This window comes from Suricata suricatta, chromosome 8, assembly GCF_006229205.1.
Source record: "Suricata suricatta isolate VVHF042 chromosome 8, meerkat_22Aug2017_6uvM2_HiC, whole genome shotgun sequence".
Taxonomy (NCBI): domain Eukaryota; kingdom Metazoa; phylum Chordata; class Mammalia; order Carnivora; family Herpestidae; genus Suricata; species Suricata suricatta.
In genome coordinates, this window is record NC_043707.1 from 33,614,287 (window position 1) to 33,637,095 (window position 22,809).

General features: G+C 43.4%; 1 protein-coding gene across 1 annotated transcript in view; it reads right to left on the bottom strand.

Moving 5' to 3' along the window:
- CYTH3 (cytohesin 3) overlaps positions 1-22,809 on the bottom strand; it is a 51,254-nt gene that overhangs the window by 28,059 nt on the left and 386 nt on the right. The gene's annotated exons all lie outside the window — the stretch shown is intronic.

The window sequence follows — 22,809 nt, forward strand, 5'->3', positions numbered from 1 at the left end:
AGAGACAGAGAGAGACAGAGAAAATATGAATCCATGCTGTCAGCACTGAGCCAGATATATGGCTCAAACCCACAAACCGTGAGATGATGACCTGAGCTGAAATCAAGAGTCAGGCACTTAACTGACTGAGCACCCAGGCACCCTGACATTTTCACTGCTTTTACAAAAGCCCATCTCCGGCGCCCCCCTCCAACCCAGAGGATGCAAATGGCTGAGAGCACAGTGACAACTTGGTAACAAATACCAACAGAATGACCTGGCGCTAGACCCTCGAGCTTCTCATCACACCCATTAATAACCCTTCCCTGGCACCCATTCATCTTTTCCTGTCCCTTTAAGTCTTCAAGGAGTTAAATAAGGTACTGTTTACTTTACCAGTAGTTCTGACCAGGATTTGCTGGTCTGAAAAAAAGAAACATTTTATAAGGTTGGATAAGGTGGAGAATAATGTTCTCATTCTTTAGAGCCTCACACTGTCCCATTTAGGGGCTATTATGTCTGTGCTTTCCTTTGAAATACTTCTGCCAAAAAAAAATTGAGCAAAGTGATAACAATTGTTAAGTCTATTTCATATGGGTATCCATTATCTATCTCCTATTCTAAGGTATGAAATCTCTGATAATAGAGAGTAAAAAAGAAAAAGTTTCCAGAATTTAACAGCCAGGAGCATTTCTTATGGTAATATGTATCAGGGTATCCAGCTGCAGTAGAAACTGGAAATAATGGGATGTTCCCTGGTGCATTAAAAAGAATAAATAAAGGGAATAGAAACAAGTGATGAAATACCCTAGACCAATCCCCGCCCAGGCTCTGTCGTTCAATATCTCACTGCCCTATCATTTCTCTTGACACCTAGAATGCACAGTGAAAATCAACATTTAGCGGTTTCAGGGAAGTTCCACCAGCATCTCTCTGCACCCCCAGCACCCCTGGAGTCCCACGATCCGCTGACACGCGTGCGGGCCTCGTACTGTGAAGGGGAGAAGCGACCTGCAGAGAAGGCATGGCATGGGCCCAGTCCCCTCCCCGCAGCAGCGCACCCAGGGAAGGCACTGGTGGCTGGGATCCACCGCCTGACGTCACCCGCACACTGTCCCATTGACATTACTAGGTAAGATGAAAGAGAAAAGCCCCGTGGTTGATTTCCCCCCCCAACACAGGTGGCACCTTATTTAATTGAAAAGTAACACACGGATATGGTTACACACACTCCCTGCACACATCAAAGGACATATGACAAAAGTTTTTCCTTCCACACTCAATAAAACCTGTCTTTAAAAAAAGCAAATTTGTGGCACCGGGGTGGCTAAGTCAGGTTAAGTGTCTGACTCTTGACTTCGGCTCAGGTCATCATCCCCTGGTTCGTGAGTTCAAGCCCCGCGTTGGGCCCTGACCGTGCAGAGCCTGCAGAGGGGATTCTCTCTCTCTCCCTTTCAAAATAAACAAACTTAAGGTTTTTTTTTTTTTTTTTAAACACAAAAGCAAATTCACTGGAAATTACTGGTAAAATTCAGTGAGATCACTTCGGTTGAACGCTCCTATCACGAGCTTCCAAATGGAACCCCAATTTTCCAGAGACAGGCCTGAGCAAAGCCCTTCATCAGCTGGGACTCCGTTCTTCAACTGCAAAATGACGGGGGAGGCTGGGTGCACTCCATTATTTCATGGTCACCTCAAGTTCGACAGGAGAACAAATCCACACGAGCAGGAACGGTTTCAGCAAATGTAAAGGTTCCCATGAGGGAAAAGCAATGTGCAAAGGCAGGAAATTCCCTATTTCAGTACCAAGTGCTGCTGGTGACATTTTCCAGGGAGCATCAGCCGTGGATTCATGGGATTCAGCCTACTCAAACTCGAACCTACACGAGTGGAGATGAGCAAAACCACGCAGCTCACGTGCGGTGAGGTCTGTGTGTCGGGTTCAGGACTGTGGGAATTTAATTCAAGAGTGTAAGCAAGGTCTGCTTCCAGTCAAGGTGGAGGAGGAGGGAGTACACGCACCTCCTGCCTAAAATGGCGACAAAAGCCAGATACAACTCTATGCCCTACAAAATATCTTTCAAATAGGACGGTGAACAGATACTTCCAGACATAAAAACTTGAAAGAATCCATCAGGATGTGATCTGCACTGTGAGAAATGTGAAAGTCCTTCCAGGGGGGAAAAATCCCAGATGAAAATCTGTATCTCTATAAAAGAATACAGAGCACTGTAAAATGGTGACTATGTTTGTAAACATCATTCCCTCAAGATGTGAGTCTCTTTCAAAGATTTACTGTAACTGTTTAAAGCAAAAATAACAAAATGGGTTGGGTTAATAACATATGTAAACGTAAAACAGCACAAAGCCTGGGAGAGGAGAAATCAAAGTATGTGCAGTGATTTAAGGCTCTTGTCTTAGATGTAAAGTGGTTTAATACCATTTGATGGCAGAGAAATGAAGGCACAGAGTATCTTAAAACCACAACTATTTAAAAACTACTGGGGTGCCTGGGTGGGTCCAGTCAACTCACAGTTCCTGAGTTCGAGCCCCACGTTAGGCTCTGTGCTGACAGCTTAGAACCCGGAGCCTGCTTCCGATTCTGCCTTTGTCTGTCTGTCTGTCTGTCTCTCTCTCTCTCTCTCTCTCTCTCTCTCTCTCTGGCCCTCCTCCACTCATACTTGGTTCTCTCTCTCTCAAAAAGAAAAAAAAAAAAGAAAAAATTCAGAATCATTATTTATCATAATTAATAAAATCTAAGACCCTATCAATTGTAAGATAAATTCTCCATTTCAGAAAGGTTAAAACACAGGGGCTCCTGGGTGACTCAGTCTGTTAAGCTGCCGACTTCAGCTTAGGTCATGATCTCGTGGTTCGTGAGTTCAAGCCCCGCATCAGGTTCTACGCTGACATCTCAGAACCTGGAGACAGCTTTGGATTCTGTGTCTCCCTCTCTCTCTGTCCCTCCCCTGCTCACACTCTGTCTCTCAGAAATGTTAAAATGTGGAAAATTTGCAAATCAGAATCAATAAAATATGACAGGTTATTACACATTAAAATATAAGCAAATGGGCACCTGGCGGGCTCGTTTGTTAAGCAGCCGACTTCGGCTCAGGTAATGATCTCACGGTTCGTGGATTTGAGCCCCGTGTCAGGCTCTGTGCTGACAGCTCAGAGCCTGGAGCCTGCTTCGGATTCTGTGTCTCCCTCTCTCTCTGACCCTCCCCAGCTCTCACTCTCTGTCTCTCAAAATATATGTCAAAAAAAATTAAAAAATAAAACAAAAGCAAATAGTATCTCAGAATTATTTTCTAATTTTCAAATTATATTAAAATCTGGTTATCTAACACATTCCAGTCTACTAAGATGCAACTTGGTCTACTGCTGTACATGTCTAATGACTCCCTTACCAACTTCTCTATCTGTCTCACTCACACTCACACAAATCTTCTGTTAAGTTAATCAGTGGCTCTCCAACTTTTCCAGGGCAAAATAATGTTTCCCAAATACGAATGGTGCCCAGAAACTGTCACTATATTTTAGTCACAACATGTCAAATGTGAGATATCTAACAAATTACCCACTGAACAAAACTTTGATAACAGGGAGAGTTCAAATAATCACATGCAGCTAACACACAAATGCACATTTTTGCCTACCTTGTACTAATTGAAAATGATGTCACTTACCCTTAAATTTTACCTTGATTACTAACACTAACTTTTTTGTTATGATTTGGGGTTTTGTTGTTGTTCAGTGTTTTGGTCAGCTCAGAGGTAGACCAATTCCATGGGGCACATACAACACTGGCAAAGCATGGGCTTGGCATCTGGTCCTGCTGGTTCATTAAATGGGAAATCTGTACAAGTAGTGGTTTAACCCAGATAACATGTCTGCCTCGTAACACTACAGAACAGATTAAATTAGCAGAGCTCCTCACTACTACTGACGTGATGAGATTATACCACAAACAGAAATGAAGCCTGTGAGCTCCCTGAAGTGAGCTCCGGTGTCTCCTCGCCACTGAAGACCCATGTGTCCTCAGTGAGCTCATACAGCAGGGTTCACATGGCTCACGGGGCAGGTCATGTGTCAGCAATGCCAGGGGCTGAGTGGAATGCTCCAGATCACGGGCAGCGATGGCCTCCCTGCCAGGGTCATGGAGAACGCACCCTGTGGGAAGAAAGCAAGAAGCTCGGAGTGGCCGGAGCTTCTGCACAGGGAGTGCCCTGGGCCTACCGCTCAAGCCCGTGCAGACCCTCCGGGTCCCGTCATCCCCCTGCACCCTCCATCATGCTCATCCCTCCGTCACCTTATCACACCCATTCCCTGCCCAGCCTTCTTTGGATTTGGTGTAATACCACTTTTAGACAAACAGAAACTCAAGAGTTTGCACCAGTACATCATCACGGAGTGAAATTCTCAAAGCGGGGCACCTAGGTGGCTCAGTCAGTTAAGCGTCTGTCTTCAGCTCAGGTCATGATCTCCTGGTTTGTGGGTCTGAGCCCCGCATTGCGTTCTGTGCTGACAGCTCAGAGCCTGGAGCCTGTTTTGGATTCTGTCTCTCCCTCTCTCTCTCTCTGCTACTCCCCCACTCGTGCTCTGTTTCTCTCTGTTTCAATAATAAATAAACATAAAAAATTTTAAAAGAGAAATTAAAAAAAAAGAAATTCTCAAAAAACAAGCCTCAATCAAAAGACCCAATACAGGAGAGGGGAGGTACAAGAGGGAAACCTACAGAGAAAACCTAAAGAAAAGCGGGCTCCATCATGTCTCAGAGAACACAAAACAGAACCAAAACACTTCACAACAGCATGTAAGAGAGAAAAGAATCTGCTCTCAATTTCTCAGCATTCTAAGAATGAGTGTGTATGTGATCGACTTTAGATGTGGTAAGTTAAAAAACACCTTAAAATTTCTAGGCCAAGCAAGAAACAGATGGGAATGGAGTTAATATGCCCAAATTGGGACAAGAGAAGAAAAACTGGAATGAGAAAAACTAACCCAAAAAAAGACAAGAGAAGCACATGAAATTCACTAGAAATACAAAACACTTGAATTACGATACTGTATACCAGAATCTAAGATAACATTGTACGTTAACTCTACTGCGATTAAAAAATAAAATAAAAAGAAATACAAAACACAAAATATGGGAGTAGAAAAAAAAATCCAAATATATTCGTGGTTACTGTGGTAGAACAAAGAACAAGTCAACGTACTTTCTCCTGAACGAATCAGCCTGACCTGGGGACTTCCTCTGACCAAGAGGCAGCGCTAATGCCCTGCAGGCCCAGAGCCCAGGTCCCAGGAGGTCCAGCACCTCTGCTATCATGGAGCCCTGAGACCACTGTGCCGGAGAAGCTGAGGTCGGCACCCTCGAGAACGAAATCTGCTGTGGAAAGAGACACACAGGGAGAGTCCCAGATGTCCCAGCAGGTGCACCCAGCTCCAGGGAGGCCCTCATGAGGCCCCCGCCAGGGAGTGAGGCCACCTGGAAGGAGCTCAGCCTGGCTGACCTGCCAGTGAAATGGCACCACATGTGTAGGCCAATTCACGGAATGGTGGCACAAAATAAACTGGTGTCATTTTAAGGTATTTACTTAGGAATACATCATTAAGTTATGCAGTGACAAGCAACTGATAACGTTTACAACAAATATAAATGGGAAAAGGACCAAGTTTTAAACCTTAAGACTTAAAAAGAAAATCCAACTAAGGGCACCTAGGTGGCTCAGTCAGTTTGGCACCCAATTCTTAGTTTTCCCTCAGGTCATGATCTCATGGCCATGGGATCAAGCCCAGCATTAGGCTCTGCACTGAGCATAGAGCCCGTTTAAGACTCTCCCTCCCTCCCTCTCCCCCCATTCACGCTCTCAATAAAATAATCCAACTAAATGTTCTCTACAAGAGGCACCTGCAAAATAAGAGAATACGTACTGACTGCAGGTGAAAGGGGAGAATGCCACGCCAGGGGAAAAGTTCTGTCGTTCTCACTACATTAAGACAGGCAACCAAAGACAGAGCCACTACCTAAGACATATAGTTCAATTAATTACACAATTAACAAGACTGAATTTGTATGCCACTAACAAGATAGGCTCAGAATATATAAAGCAAAAATTGACATACACATATAAAAATGGCACTTTTCCCAAAAGTAAAAAAAAAAGAAAAAGAAATAGAAAAGATACAGATTTGACTAAGATAAATCACAAGCTTGCACTAATAAACATAATGTAATTCACCAATTTTAAGATTCAGATTTTCCCCCACATTTTAACATCTTTGAAATCAACTGTGACATACATATTTAGGTCACCACCTTCTTCTCTCTGAATATGATTATTGCTAGAGGTATCATTGAACTCGATGCTTCTGTCTCTCTCTCTCACACACACACACACACACACACACACACACACACACACACACACACAATTTAAGAACCATCTATGAAGGGTTATTGCTTGGTTATTGCTTCAAACTTTTCATTGATACTTTCTGGTAGCATTACCAAAGTCACAGCATAAAAACTAAACAGATTTTGAAAACCTACAAAGATGATAAAGCAGTATCCTTCTAAGAAATGCTGTGCCACTCATGTCTTTGGTGGCACAGAGGACAGGCTGTGTAGAAAAACACATACTCTCTCCACAGAGTGAATCTGAAGAGTGGGACCCTGGGAATACCCTAACTTATTTTGCTCATATTTTACTTTTTACATGTAAGCACAACAGAAAAAGGTTATAAAAATCAATGTTTAAATAAGTTTAGGGGCGCCTGGATGGCTCAATCAGTTAAGCGTCTGACTCCTGATTTGGGCTCAGGTCATGATCTCATGGTTTGTGGGATTGAGCCCCATGTTGAACTCTGTGCTGACAGTGTGAAGCCTGCTGGAGATTCTTCTCTGTCTCTGCCCCTCCCCTGCTCCCTCATACTCTCTTGCTCTCAAAATAAACAAACTATAAATAAATAAGTTTTTAAAACTCAATAGGTATAAATGAAAATTTCTCAGTGAGAAGAAATCATGAAGTTTGGTTTAATGGGCAGCTTTTTTCTTTTTAGTGGCAGATAAAATAATGCTGCATCTTATAACTGATGGAAACAGAGATTTGCTCAGATCCCCACACTCGACAGCTGTGTGAGACACTTGTTTCAAGGGCATGTGGGGCGTTCATGCAAAGCAACTGCATACTGGTCCGTTTAAAACAAGTCCATAAACCTCAGGAGCCTGGGGCGATGGACACATCTCGGCTTGCTCCACTTCTGTGGGGACCTCACAATGAAGCACTGTTAGCAAGCTCAAAATTCTATTCCCAGACTCTTACATCTAGGTTGCCAAGGATGAATTAGGCTATACCCAGATTTCCAAGACTTCCTCCTCCCTCCTCAGCCTGGCTGCCCAGCACGGATGTGAACGCCCAGGGTTTTCTGCAACAGCGCTCTGGTCCTCAGGTGCTAGCTTCCTGGGAATGGAGGGTGTTGTGGGAGCAGAATCTTCTTGATTCAGGCTGTGGGGCCTCTGCAGCTGGGGACCTACCTGATTCAGATTGTGGGGCCTCCTGAAGCTGGGGATGTACCTGATTCAGACTGTGGGCCCCCTGCAGCTGGGGACATACCCAGGATGCAGCGGTTCCAGGGCTCACCAGGAAGGTGTTCCTTTGGTGACTGCATTCTAGAGACCAAGGCCATAGCTATGGCAAGGGTCCAATTTTCTGGATTACACTATCTCTTCCTGCTCCAAATACTCAGCATGCTTTAGGGCTTCCTGCACAGAACTCTTACTGGAAAAAAAAAAAAAATAGGTACCATGAAGAGACATTCTCTTGACCACAAAATATTTAAGTTAGAAATACTTAACGAGACAATGACTAGGAAAAAACCCATCTGTTTGGAAATCGAGAAGCACCATTCTACAGAGTACATTAGGGGGTCGTCTGTGTGGTTCAATCGGTTGAGCGCCGACTTTGGCTCAGGTCATGATCTCATGGTATGTGGGTTCAAGCCCTGCATGGGGCTCTGTGCTAACAGCTCAGAGCCTGGAACTTGCTTCAGATTCTGTGTCTCCCTCTATCTCTCTGCCCCTCCCCCCTCACACTCTGTCTCTCAAAACTGAATAAACGATTAAAAAAAAAGAATGCACTGGTCCAAAAAGATATCAAGTAAATAAGAAAATTCTGCGGTGAGAATAATGAAAATATGGGTGCCTGTGTGCTAATAAAAAATGCAGTCATAACCAAAAACACGGGTTTTAAAAAGTTCTGTTGAAAATACACTAAGCATTCACCTTCAGAGATTAGCAAAACAACAACCGTTTAAAAGGAAAGGAGAAAACAATGCAGAGAACAAAGTCCTCTAGAAGTGCAGCGGAGCCACTCCGGCAGTTCCTTCCAAGTCCACACGCAGCGGGACAGCCCCTCTCCCTGGGATCCCCCAAGAGGTCTGGGACACGGGTCGCACTGACAGGAAGGGCCATGTTCACAGCGGCATCAGTCACAATGGCCAAAGCGCAGAAACAACGCCAACGCCCCTCGTGAGATGAACGGACACACACAGCGCAGCCCGTCCACACGACAGACTATGGTCCGGCCACGACAAAGAAGAGCCCGACGCAAGCTTGAGAACATGCCGCCAAGTGAAGGCAGGACCGCATTTATTGGACACGCCAGGACAGGCCACGAACAGACACGACAAGTCTGCGGGGGAAGGAATCAGAAGAGCGGCTCACCTGGGAAGCAGGGGCGAGTACTGAAGGAGAAGGGTGCCTCATGCAGATTTTGATCCGGGTGGTAGTTACGCAAGTGTATGCATGCACAGGCACACAAAATAGCTTGACTCTGATGCACACCAAACATGTGAGCGCTGTATTTACTGTCCCTGAATGTCTACTTACAGAGAAGTGATCCTTGTTAATCCTCGATGAAGAGAAGGAAGGACTTCCTGCAAAAGGCACTAAAATGACCTCAGAACCTGCCACACACGCACGGAACTGATGTCAGTCCACCTGGCAAGACCTGAGGACAACCTGGCCTCAGGTACACACACTACCCCCACCCTCTTACATGCTGTGGCTGTCATTCTCCCCAAGTCCCCTCCCACCTTAGAGACGCACGTCTATGGCTGAATGAGGCAAGGAAGCATTTTTGCAAAATACGAAGATAAAATCAGCAACAGAGTCCGCATCAGAGCGGTCATGGCGAGTTTTTAAGCTAACTGCTCTTATACTCACATGGTGCTGTCCTCCTCCCCAGGTCCACCTCTGCCCTCTCTGACGACCAGCGTGCCACCCTCGATTGTCACTGTTTGGTGACCACCAAGGATCACGCTGCAGCATGAGTCTTACAGCAGCGGTAAAGGGCTCTTCCCGGCCTCCATCCCGCAGAACTACACAGAAGAGGCAGACACTCGGCCAGATCTATGGAATCCTTACCTGAGGGGCTATGTTTGAGTCACGGACTCCAGCTCATTTCCTAGAGCAATTTCTTGCACATGTAGTCTGCCACCCTCTCCATTAACATCACTTGGAGGCACTTGTCTGGGACAGGGCTCCTATCACATGCCTATCAAATCAGAACCTCTGGGTATGAAGCCTAGGGCTCTGAATTTTTTAATGTTTATTTTTGAGAGAACGTGTGCACATGGGTGCGCTCAAGTTGGGAAGGGGCGGGGGGGCGGGGGGCAGGGCGGAGGGGATTTAAAGCAGGTTCCATGCTGACGGCACAGAGCCCGATGAAGGGCTTGAACTTAGGAACCACGAGATCATGACCTGAGCCAAAGTCAGACACTTAACCGACTGAGCCACCCAGGCACCCCTAGGGCTCTGAATTTTAACAAGCTTCCCAAATGATTTTGTTGAACACTGTAATTTGAGAACTACTGCTAAAAGGTGGCTCTAGACATGTAAGTCCTAAACTCAAATCCTGAATGCAATATATTAGGTACAGAGGCAACATGATATAGTAATTAGGAGCCTGAATTTTGCAGCCAGAAAACCTGTGTCTCAAAGCTGGTCTCTGCCTCTTACTAGCTATGTCACCTTGGGCAACTTACCTAACCTCTCTGTGCCTCAGTTTCCTTGCCTATGACTAGGATAATATATATTGCTGTATCAAAAAGCTAATCAAAATTGAATTCTCTTCTTGAATGTTACTTGAAATTTCAAAATAAATGTGGAACTTTAAATCAAACCACCAAGCATTTAAAGATCTTAAAAGATACACATTTTTACCTCAATCATGAAAAAATAATGACCGATGAGACCTTCTATCCTGGATAATTGAATGATAGAGCAAAATAAACAATCTGGCATCAAGCCCCTGTATAACCAATTTTTTCTTAACAGCCAAAAGTTGCAGTGAAGGGGAAAGAGCTTCACAAATAGGCATGAAGAAAAATCGTGTGAAGACAGCTTGACAGTTCCACACAGAGCTAATCACAGGCTTATACAATCCAGCAATCACACTCCCAGGTATTCATTCACCCAAATGGGTTGAAAACCTATGCCCACATGAAAACCTGAACATGAATGTTCGCAGCAGCTCTATACATAATTGCCCAAAACCAGAAGCAAACAAGATATCCTCCAGCAGGCGAAGAGATCAATTGTGGTATGTAAAACAGACAAGAGAATATTATTCAGCATTAACAGGAACCATCAAGCCATGAAAAGACATGGAAGAAACTGAATTCATATTACTGAAAGGAGCCAGTCTGAAAAGGCTACAGGCTGTATGATTCCAACTATACGATGTTCTGGAAAAGGCAAAACTACGAAGGCAGTAAAAGGATCAGTGGTTGCGAGGGGTCCAGGGAGACAAAGGGAGGGATGAATAGGTGAGCATGGGGGATTTTCAGGGTGGTCAATCTACTGTGTATGATAGTATAGTGGTGGATGCATGTCACATTATGCACATGGGGCAAAACCCACAGAGCAGTACAAAGAGTGCTACTGTAAACTATGGCCTTTAGGTAATAACAACGTATCAACATTAGTCCATCAATTGTAACAAGTATATCACACTGAATAAGATGTTAAAGACAGGGAAACCTTATATGGAGAGAAGCCTATGGGAACTCCACAACACCTGAAAGAGGTAATGTTTCCTTATTATCTAACCTGAAGTATGCATAAAGTTGATGAGATTTCCCACAGGAGTATCAGATTACCATTTATGATAAAAACCACAGGCCAGGGCTAACCTTTGCTCTGTGAAGCTCTGTGCTTCCTCACCATTGCAGGTAAGAGCTGCCCACTCATACAATTACTATAGCATAAATGGTATTTTATATCTTGATAAAAAAATTTTTTTTAGTAATCTCTACAGTCTACATGAGACTCGAACTCAACACTGAGATAAAGTGTTGTATGCTCTTCTGACTGAGCCAGCCAGGTGCCCCTTTATCTTGATTTTAATTTAATTGTTTATTCATTTATTTTTGAGCCTGTGTGTGAGCAGGGGAGGGACAGAAAGAGATGCAGAATCCAAAGCAGGCTCCAGACTACAAACCGTCAGCACAGAGCCTGATGTGGGGCTCGAACACACAAACCGTGAGATCATGACCTGAGCCAAAGCTGGACGCTTAACTGAGTGAGCCACCCAGGAGCCCCACCTACAGTTTGATCAGCTTTGGACAGAACAGTGAATTCGTTTTAGGAAAACAAAAAGACGACAAAAATTTTTAAACAAAAACCCACCCTACACAAAACTAGAGTCATTTTACGTGTGAAGACAGTGGGATAGGGTGCTCTCTCTTCCTCTGAGGAGAATGACATCTGTTACTTCTTGAGTATTTGAAAGAGAAATGACAGGATTTTAGAACACCACTTCCAATATGGGGCACCCAAGTCAACAAAACATCTCTCTCCTAGAGAGATGTGTATGAGCAGGAAGTTCTTTGTGAAGTCTAGTGAGCCAAGACCAGAAGATGCTCCACACTTGAAAGGGGCTAAGAGAACAAAGAATTTCCCTGAAACAAAGAAGGACAAGGACAGGCTCAAAAAGTCGTTCTCAAAATGACTGAAATGTCCCAAAGTTGCCCCCCAAGAAACACACCAATAACAAACAAAAAACCCCAAAACCTACAAATTCAAGAAGGTGAGCAAACTCCAAATGCCATAACCCAGAGACCTATGCCAAGTCACGTTATACACATGCTTCCGAAAGAGAAAAGAAGTCCGAAATCGGCCAGAGACAAGGACAAGGTGAAGGGCCGGATCTCTCATCAGAAGCCATATCGGCCGGCAGAGATACCACAACGTCCTCAAGTAAAGAAAGAAAAGAACCACCCCAATTCCATGTACGCTGAAGGCGTCCTTCAGGAGTGGAGGAGGAGCTAAAATGATCTAAGATGAAGGAACAGTGAAAGAACGTGTCCCGAGCAGTCCTGCCCTCAAAGAACCCCAGGTCCCTAGACAGAAAGGAGACGACAAAACAAGGCATCCTGGAAGAGAGTAAAGAGGGAAGAAAGAGTAAAAATGTGGGCGAGCACAATAAACCCACAGGTTTTCGAGAATGTTACCACCACCAGAAAAACTGCCAGCCTGGAATGAAAAAGAGAATGAGAGAAAGTGGTCAGATTCCCCCAATTCTACAGACAGAACACAGGCTGATTCAAGGCCTCCTTGGTGCTAGCACTCGAGCTCAAGAGAAAAACAGGATGTGGAGGACAAAGCCTGGGCCCCACAGGTTACTTCCAGGCCTTGAGACCTAGTGGGGCTTGCTGAGGCGGATCTTGAAATTGCTTGGAACCAGTGACCTTCCTCCTCCTTCCTTTCTTCTCTCTCTTATCTCTTCCCTCCTCTCCTTTTCTTCTCTCCCTCTTTCTCTCATTTTTCTCCTTTTTGGAATATCTATACCTGCAGTTCTCTGCCTGTCCACCACTGTATTAGGGGAACAGACAATCTGGTTTTAACTTTACAGATCCACAGATGGAGAGGAATTTTGATCATACTCAGACTCTTACCCGTATCTGGTTAAGATTTGGGACTTCTGAGCTGATGACATTTAGATAAGATTTTCAACTCTGACTTGATGTTGCAATGGTTGGAGACTCTGGGGCATGTCAGCAGGATGAAAGTATTTTGCAGTGGGAGAGATGGGAGTCTTTGCCCTCTCCCCCATATCTAGGACCTAATCTAATATAAACTAAACTAACACAAGGACAAAGATCACACGCTGTGCATAAAACAAACCTCAATAAATTTAAAAGAACAGAAATCAGGGCGGGTTCTTTAATTACAAGGGAATCAATCAGAAATCAGGAACAAAGATAATGGGGAAGTCTCCCAATACCAGGAAACTAAACACACTTCTAGTTAATCCACAGAATGAACAGGAAATCCCAAGGGAAATAAAAAAAAAAATACATTGATGGGGCATCTGGGTGGCTTAGTCAGTTGAGAGTCCAACTTCAGCTCAGGTTATGATCTCCAGGTTTGTGAGTTCGAGCCCTGCATCAGGCTCTCTGATGTCAGCACAGAGCCCGCATTAGATCCTCTGTCCCCATCTCTCTGCCCCTTCCCTGCCTGCACTCTCCTTAAAATAAATAAATTTTTAAAAATACATTGAACTGAGTGAAAATTAAAATATTAACACATGAAAATTTGTGGGGCATCACTAAACAGTGCCAAGAGGGAAATGTATAGCCCTAAAATACTGACGTTAAGAAAGAGGAAAGGTATGGAATGAATGATAGAGTTTCCATCTCAAAAACGATAAAAGACCAAAATAAACCTAAAGTGAGCAGAAAGAATAAAATAATAAAGAAGTCAATGAAATTGAAAAGAGAAAGCAACAGGGAAATATCAAGGAAACAAAAAATTGGTTCCATAAATCTATAAATAAAATTGACAGCCCTAAAGAAGAGACACAAATTAACAACCTGAGGCGTGAAACAGGGCGATCACTCTGGCGCCTCCAGGCATCAACTGGGTCACGAAACACTATGAATTACACTTTGAAGAAAGGTACCAGCTCCTCAAGTACCAGAAACTAGTACCACTCGCCCCAAATCAAGTAGTTAATTTGAAGTGCCAATAACAATTAAGGAAATAGAATCTATAATTTAAAACTCAAAAAAACGCAATCTGCATGTACACACGGTTTCATTGGAGAGTTCTTCCAAACATTTAAAGAATTAACACCAATTCTAAACTATCTCTTCAAAAAAAAAAAAAAAAAAGAGGAAGGAACACTTACTTCCCAATTCTTTTTATGAAACTAGTATTAACCCTAATACCAAAATGAAACCAAGATAATACAAAAAAAGTAAACTATTAGCCAACTGTTTCTCATGAACATGGATGTAAAAATCACCATACATAGATCTCAAGGAAGAAATAAGAATCCCTATTTGCAGATTATATGATAGTCTACCTAGGAAACTCCAAGGGACCTAACAAAAAAAATCTTCTAAAACTTGGAGCACCTGGGTGGCTCAGTCAGTTAAACATCTGACTTTAGCTCAGATCATGATCTCACAGACTTGTAGCTTTAAGCCCCAGGTTGGGCTGTGCTCACGTGCAGACCCTGCTTCAGATTCTCTCTCTGCCTACCCAACATGCACACATGCTCTCTCACTCTCAAAATAAATTAACTTTATTATTTTTTAATGATTATTCATTTCCTGAGAGAGAGAGAGAGAGAGAGAGAGAGAGAGAGAGAGAGACTGAGTGCAAGGAGGGGAGGGACAAAGAGAGAAGGAGACAAAGAATCTGAAGCAGGCTCCAAGCCCTGAGCTGTCAGCAGAGTCTGGTGTGGGGCTCGAACTCACGAACCAAGAGATCATGGCCTGAGTTGGAGTCTGATGCTTAACCAACTGAACCACCCAGGTGCCCCAAATAAATTAACTTTAAAAAAATCTTCTAAAACTTAAAAGTAAGTTCAACAGAACTGTTCTTGTATGATCAACATCGAAAAATCAATTGTTTCTATGTACTAGCAATGAACATGGGATAAACAAAATTTTAATGTTACTCCCATTGTTGAAAAAACAAACTTGGGTGTAAATCTAATAAAACATGTACAGGACTTGAATGCTGCAAACCACAAAACACTGACAAATGACATTAAAAATCTAAATAAATGGAGAGACATACTGTGTTCGGGTCATGGACGACTGACTGCAGTAAAGATGTCAATTTCTCTCCAACTGACATATATGTTTAATGTAATTTCTAACACAACCCTAGCCAAGATTTTCTTGTAGAGATATATATAGTGAAAATTATTTTAAAACTTATATGACAAGTCAAATCAGAATAGCTAGAAGAATTTTGTAAAAGATTAAATGAGAGGAACACCCAGAACTCCAGAGACACTCACATAGCTCTCTGCTTTTTGACCAAAGTACAATAGCAATTCTGCAGAGGGTGTTCGCAACAAATGAGGCTGAAATAATGGATATGGATATTCATGGGCAAAATAATGAACTTTGACCTAACCTTCATGCTTTATATAAAAATTAACTTAGGGGCACCTGGGTGGCTCAGTCAGCTAAGCATCCGACTTCAGCTCAGGTCATGATCTCACCGTTCACAAGTTCGAGCCCCATATCAGGCTCTGTGTTGACAGCTCGGACCCTGGAGCCTGCTTCAGATTCTGTGTCTCCTTCTTTATCTGCCCCTCCCCTGCTCATGCTCGCTCTCTCTCGCTCTCTCTCAAAAAGGAATAAACAATTAATTTTTTTTCTTCTGATTAACGTAGGGATGCCTAGGTGGCTCAATCAGTTAAGTGTCTGACTCTTGATTTCAGCTCAGGTCATGATCTCAGGGTTCGTGGGATCAAACCCCAGGTCAGGTTCCGGACTCACAGAGCAGAGCCCGCTTGGGATTCTGTCTCTCCCCCTTCTCATGTTCACATTCTCTCTCTGCCTCCTTCTCAAAATAAACAAAAATAAATGAACTAAAAAGGGATCATAGATTTAAATGTCCAATGTAAAACTATTCAACTTTTCGAAGAAAATGTAAGAGAAAATCTTTGAGGATCTAGATCTAGTAAAGAGTTCTTAGACATAACACCAAAAGCATTAAAGCCTAAAAGAGTCAATACATCAAACCTCATCAACACTAAAAAAAACTCTGTTCTGCAGAAGACCCTGGTAAGAGGATGACAAGGCAGGCTACAAACTGGGAGAAATACTTATAAGCCACACGTCTGATAAAGGGCTCACATCTAGAATGTATAAAGGACTCTGAAAAGTCAATGGTAAAAAGCAAACAAGCCAATTAGAAAACGGACAGCGCATATGAAGAAATATTTCATTAGGGCGCCTGAGTGGCTCAGTCAGTTAAGCGTCTGACTTCAGCTCAGGTCATGATCCCACAGTTTGTGAGTTGAGCCCTGCATAGGGTTCTGTGCTCACAGCTCAGAGCCTGGAGCCTCCTTCAGATTCTATGTCTCTCTCCCTCTCTCTGCCTCTCCCAAGCTCATGGTCTCTATCTCTCAAAAATAAATAAAAACGTTAAAAAAATAAAAAATTTCGTCAAAGAGGATCTATAGATGGCAAGCACCAGTCATTAGAAAAAGGCAAGTGAAAACCACATGGGGTATTATCACACAGCTATTCTAACGGCCAACATAAAAAATAGCAACAGAGGGGCGCCTGGATGGCTTGGTTAAGCGTCCAGCTCTTGATTTTGACTCAGGTCGTACATGATCTTGCGGTTCATGAGTTTAGGCTCTGAGTCGGGGTCTCTGATGTTAGCATGGAGCCCGGTTTAGATTCCCCTCACCTCGAAGATACACAATCATTAAAAAAAAAAAAAAAACACCAGCAACAGAGATTCTGAGGAGAAGATAGATCTCTCAAACACTCCTAAAGGGGACATAAAATGGTAAAGCTCTCTGGAGGACAATCTGGCAGTTTCTTACAAAACTAAATACACACTTACTAAAGGACCAGCAATAACACTCCTGGACATTTATCCCAGAGAAGTTTAAGAATTATGTCCCTGCAAAAAACATATACATAAATGTTCTTAACAGTTTTACTTCTATTCTCAAACTAGAAACAACCCAAGCATCATACAACAGGTAAGTGAATCAACTGTGACACATCGTGACCTTGAAATACTACTTTGCAATAAAAATGAATGAACTCCTGGTACATGCAACTGCCTGACGGGTCTTAAAGGCATGATGCTGGGGCGCCTGGGTGGCTCAGTTGGTTAAGCCTCCAACTTTGGCTCAGGTCAGATCTCATGGTTCGTGGGTTTGAGCCCCACGTCAGGCTCTGTGCTGAGGGCTCAGAGCCTGGAGCCTGCTTCCAATTCTGTGTCTCCCTCTCTCTGCGCCTCCCCCTCTCATGCTCTGTCTCTCTGTATCAAAAATAAATAAAACATTAAAAAAAATTTAAAGGCATGATGCTGAGTTGGGAGGAACACTGGGGGGGGCGGGAAACCACCTCAACAGGCTGCATACTGTATTATTCCACTTACGTAACACACTTGAAATGACAACATTATAGAGATGTTACACAGATTAGTCATTGCCTGGCATTAAGGGTGGTGTGGGAAGTGGGACAGAGATGTGACTGTAAATGGGGTGGCAGCAGAGAGACGGAGAGCTTTGTGGTGACGGAATAGTTCTGTATCTTGACTGCAATACTGGTTACGTGAATTTAAGCTGATACACAACTATATACACACATTGCCCCACTGTCCATGTCCTGATTTTGATACCAAGTTACAGTTACATGAGACATAACCAATGAAAAGAAACAGGTGCCGGGCAAGTGAGACCTTTCTGTACTACTATCTTTGCATCCTTCAGTGAGTCTGTAATTCAAATTTCAAGTTTTTAAAAAGCATTTATACCACCTAAGAAGAAAAAAAAAAAAAAAGGTATTTTCTCTACCCTGATGACCAGGAAGAAAGAACTAGTACACTCTGATCTCCAGTCACACGGGTCCTGGGAGCCATCCCAGAGAAAAGAGACAAAGGGAGGGAGACAAGCCAAGCCATTGGCTCAAGAGCAGAGAACAGGGTCCCTCCTGCAGGGGGCTCATCAGAGCTTCTGAATAGGATGTGATCGGTCAGGGTGTTAACGAAACACCAGCCAGACTTTCAAAGACAGAAATGTCAAGGTCCATCTTCATTGAGTATCAAGACTTCCTCATTCTAAAGATGGAACACCGGATGGGAACGAGAGTCTCCGTGCTGCACATGGCAAGCGCCCTGCATTCTTCAGCTATGTCCCTGTGGTGGCGACACCCACTAACCCGGAGGACCCACTGACCATTTCAACATGTGCACGAGCAGCAGCCCAGGCACACGGTGGTATGAAGTATAGTTCATTGTATGTTATACTATTATATTTTACTATAAGGAAATGCTCCACATGTCCAGTGATGGTTAATATTCTTAAGTTTATTTTGAGAGAGAGAGAGAGAGAGAGAGAGAGAGAGAGAGAGGGAGCGAGCTGGGGAGGGGCAGAGAGACAGGGAGAGAGAGAATCCCAAGCAGGCTCCGTGCAGCACGGAGCCCAATGTGGGGCTCGACAACCATGAGATCATGACCTGAGCCAAAACCATGAAATGGACACATAACTGAGGGAGCCCCCCAGGTGCCCCTCCAGTAACGGTTTTTATTTGACAACACAATGAATATGACAGTGAATATGACATTTTAAAAAATAGTTCCACAGAACACTCCGGCTAGCTTGCTCTTAACAGTCAGTGAGTCAGTAAATAATAAATTTAACATGAACTAAAAAACACCTGCTGGCAGCCTTTACTGATAGGCAAGTAATTTTCTCCTTCGTTATTGAAAGTAAGCCAAAGTAAGGATATTCCACTTCTTCGCTTGTATGGAGGTTAGCTATGGATACTTAGACACAAATTGTTCTCCAGAATGCAATAGCAGCTAATGTGTGTGATCACAGCAGTCAAATCATCAAAACCTGTGAGTTTTGATGCAAATATAGTCTTTTCAGTTTCCACACGTATATTTCTCACTGATTCACAACTCTACCCTATTTATTTTTTAAAGAATTTTTTTATCACACAAAAATACATGCCCGTGCAGAAGCAGCAAAAGGAAAAGCAGCTACAGCCCCACCACACAGAGATGACCACAGTGAACACTTCAGATTCATCCTTCCTGAGTCCAGATACGTGCAAACTCAGACAAGCAGAAGGTGGACGAAAACACTTGGTGAGAGGGATGAGACTAGTGATGATCTTTGATGGCTGGGGGGAGGGGACCCAGGTGGTGGGGAAGGAGGAACCCAGGTGGTGAAGGGGGGAACCCAGGTGGTTAGGGGTGAAGGAACCCAGGTGATGAGGAGGGAGGGGGGACCCAGGTGGGGAGGGGGGAGGGGGGACCCAGGTGGGGAGGGGGGAGGGGGACCCAGGTGGGGAGGGGGGAGGGGGACTCAGGTGGGGAGGGGGGACCCAGGTGGTACCATGTGCATAGGTTCGGTTCAGCACCACTTCTTTTTGTATAATTAGCAGCTCACTCTATCACTTCTCCTCTTGACCAACAAACCAGGACTTTATAAAATACCATTCTACCCCACTCCAAAAAACAAAGAAAAACCTCTGTAGAGATATAGTCATCAGTAAAAACAAAGTAAAAATCTCAACTATCACAGGACCAAGACATGGTTTTTGTTTTGAAGCTAAGTTTGGTTAAAATTCAGTCTCCATCCTTCTTAGTTTACTTTAAATCAAAACTCACACTCCCAAAGGGAAAGACAGTGCTAATTAATGCAAAAATTAATCTAAATAGCAAGATCGAACAGATAAAGGATGACTAGCTTTCACACATTCACTTAATTTCAAATGCCTGAATTTTAACCCGATTTCCACGCCCTCCATACTTAGTTCACAAAAACCAAGTGTGTTATGGTAGTTTTACGGCACCATAGCCGGAGCTTTCCCAGGGAGCCAGGTAAGGGGGCGACCTTCACCACTTACAAGCCTGTGCTCTAGCCTTTAATTTCTGTCCTCGCCCAAGTCCCAGCCCCAAAGCCCCCTTCTCTCTTGATCTTCAACTTCTCCTAATGCATCAATCTAGAAACACGTTCAAATCTCTCCCATCCCATCCACCCCGTGTGACAGCTGTAAGGAACCCATGCAATCTCTTTTTTCTTCACATAAACTGTTAGCGTAGTCTGCACCCGCACACTGCTTCTTAAATATGGAGATGATCTGAATACAAGAACAGGCTGGAGTCAGAAGGCACAGCCTAAAACATACTGACGCGCTGGTAACAACAACAGTGTGGTACTGGTACAAACACAGGTGAAAAGGTCAATGGAACAGAATATACAGCCCAAAAGCAGAACCCTGTATAAGAAATATTTAAAAGAACAGCTTCTTCAACAAAGAGTTCAGGGAAACTGGGTTATCTGCATACAAAAGAATGAAGTTGAACCCCTACCTCATACTATAAGAATTAACTCCAAGTGGACCAATGAGCTAAATGTAAGTGCTAAAACCATAAAACTGTCAGAAGAAAGCATAAGTGTACATGTCCGTGACCCTGGATTTGGCAATGCACTCCTAGATATCATGCCCAAAGCACAAGCAACATAAGAAATAATTAGGTAAACTGGACTTCATCAAAACTAAAAACTTGTTTTTAAGTTTATTTCTTACTTTTTTGAGAGAAAGGGAGGGAGAGACAGAGAAAGGTGAGAGAATCCCAAGCAGGCTCTGTGCTGTCAATATGGAGTCTGACATGGGGCTCAAACTCATGTAATCATGACCTGAACTGAAATCAAGAGTCGGACGCTGAATCAACTGAGTCAGGTGCCCCCAGAATTAAAAACTTTTGTGGAATTAACATTATCAAGAAAGTGAAAAGACAATCTACAGAAGGAGAGAAAATGTAAATCATGTATCTGGTAAGGATCTAGAATCCAGAATAAAGAATTACAACTCAACAGCCAAAAACCCAATTTAAAAACTCAAAGAACCTTAACATTTTACCAAAGATACACAAATATCCCAACAAGCACATGAAAAGATGTTCAGCATCATTAGCCATTAGGAAATGTCAATCAAAACCACAATGAGATCATGCTTCATATCAGCCAGGATTTGGCTGTAATAATGGGGGGGGGGGCTATAATTATTTTTTAATTAAAGATACTAACAAGTGTTGGCAAGGATGTGGAGAAACTGGAACCTTATACACTGCCAGTAGGAATGTAAAATGGTTCAACTACCCTGGAAAACAGTTTATCAACTTTTCAGAGTTAAACAAAGAATTACCAAAGGACCCTGGCGTTCTAGGAATGTACCCAAAAGAGCTGAAAACAGGTATTCACAGAGACATCTGTACACAAATGTTCACAGGAGCACTATTTACAATAGACCAAACATGGAGACACCCCAATATCCATCAATGGTTGAATGGATCTGCAGGCTGTGGTATGCACACACAGTGGAAATTATTTAGGGGGAAAAACGTACTACTACCTACTACCACATATGTGAACCTTAACAACATGATGCTAAGTGAATGAAACCAGATGCAAAAGACCATATATTGTAGGATTCCACTGATGCTAAATGTCCAGAAAACACAAATCTCTACGGGCAGAAAGCAGAGTAGTGTTGGTTGGACTGACTGCCACCAGTGATAAGGGATCTTGTCAGGGTGATGGAAAGATTCCAAAATTGACTAGCGGAGGACTGTACAACTGTAAATTTATTAGAAGTCACTGAACTGTATACTTTAAATGGGAGAATTTTAGGGGCGCCTGGGTGGTGGCTCAGTCAGTTAAGCAGCCAACTTCAGTTCAGGTCACGATCTAACAGTTCATGGGTTCAAGCCCCACAACGGGCTCTGTGCAGACAGCTCAGAGCCTGGAGCCTGCCTTGTATTCTGTGTCTCCCTCTTCCTCTGCCCCTTCCTTGCTTGCTCTCTCAAAAATAAATAAAACATTTTTAAAAATAAATATATATATTTAATAAATGAATGGGTAAATTTTGAGGCACCTGGCTAGTTCAGTCAGAGAAACATTGTTTTGAGTTCAAGCCCCATGTTGGGTGTACAGATAAAGATAAAATCTTTAAGAATATAACAATAAGGTTTCCCCTGGTAGTTCAGTCGGTTGAGCATCTGACCAGCTTAGATCATGATCTTACGGTTCAGAAGTTCAAGCCTGACACTGGACTCTGTGCTGACAGCTCAGACCCTGGAGCCTGCTTCAGATTCTGTGTCTCCCTCTCTCTCTGACCGTCTCCCCACTGACATACTGTCCCTCTCAAAAATAAATATTAAAAAAAAATTTAATAGAAATAATAAACGGGTAAATCAAATGGGATACAAATTATGTCTCAATCGAGCTGTTAGAGAAAAATAAGGTTCGGGTTAGTCTCGCTGTTTGGGAATGCTGGCACCCAGGATCCCTGTTCCCTGCTCTATCATCTAACCTGTGTTCTTCATCTGCGCTTCCTGTGTGGTCCAACAGAAGCAGAAAATCTAGTACCTGCGGCACACGGTGAGGGCCCCAAACCAAATCCCAAACCAGTGGTTAGCCTGTTGTATACTGCATTAAATGTCTAATGTTAATGAAGCCGGAATGACAAGATTACTTGTGTGATATTGTCCAGCAAGATGTGTACGTATGGACTATCACATACCCAATGAAGCATTCTCAGAAACTGCTCTGGGTAAAAAGATCAAGCTATGGGATAAATATTGTCCCTGCAGGGCTACCCTGAAGCTGGCAAAAAAAAATTAGACGTGGAGACAGTTTTTATGCTGAAATTATTAATTCTTTAAAAAGGGAGGAGGGACACCTGGGTGGCTTAGGCGGTTCTGTGTGAAGACTCTTGATCTCGGCTCAGGTGGAGTTGGGCTCCATGCCGAGT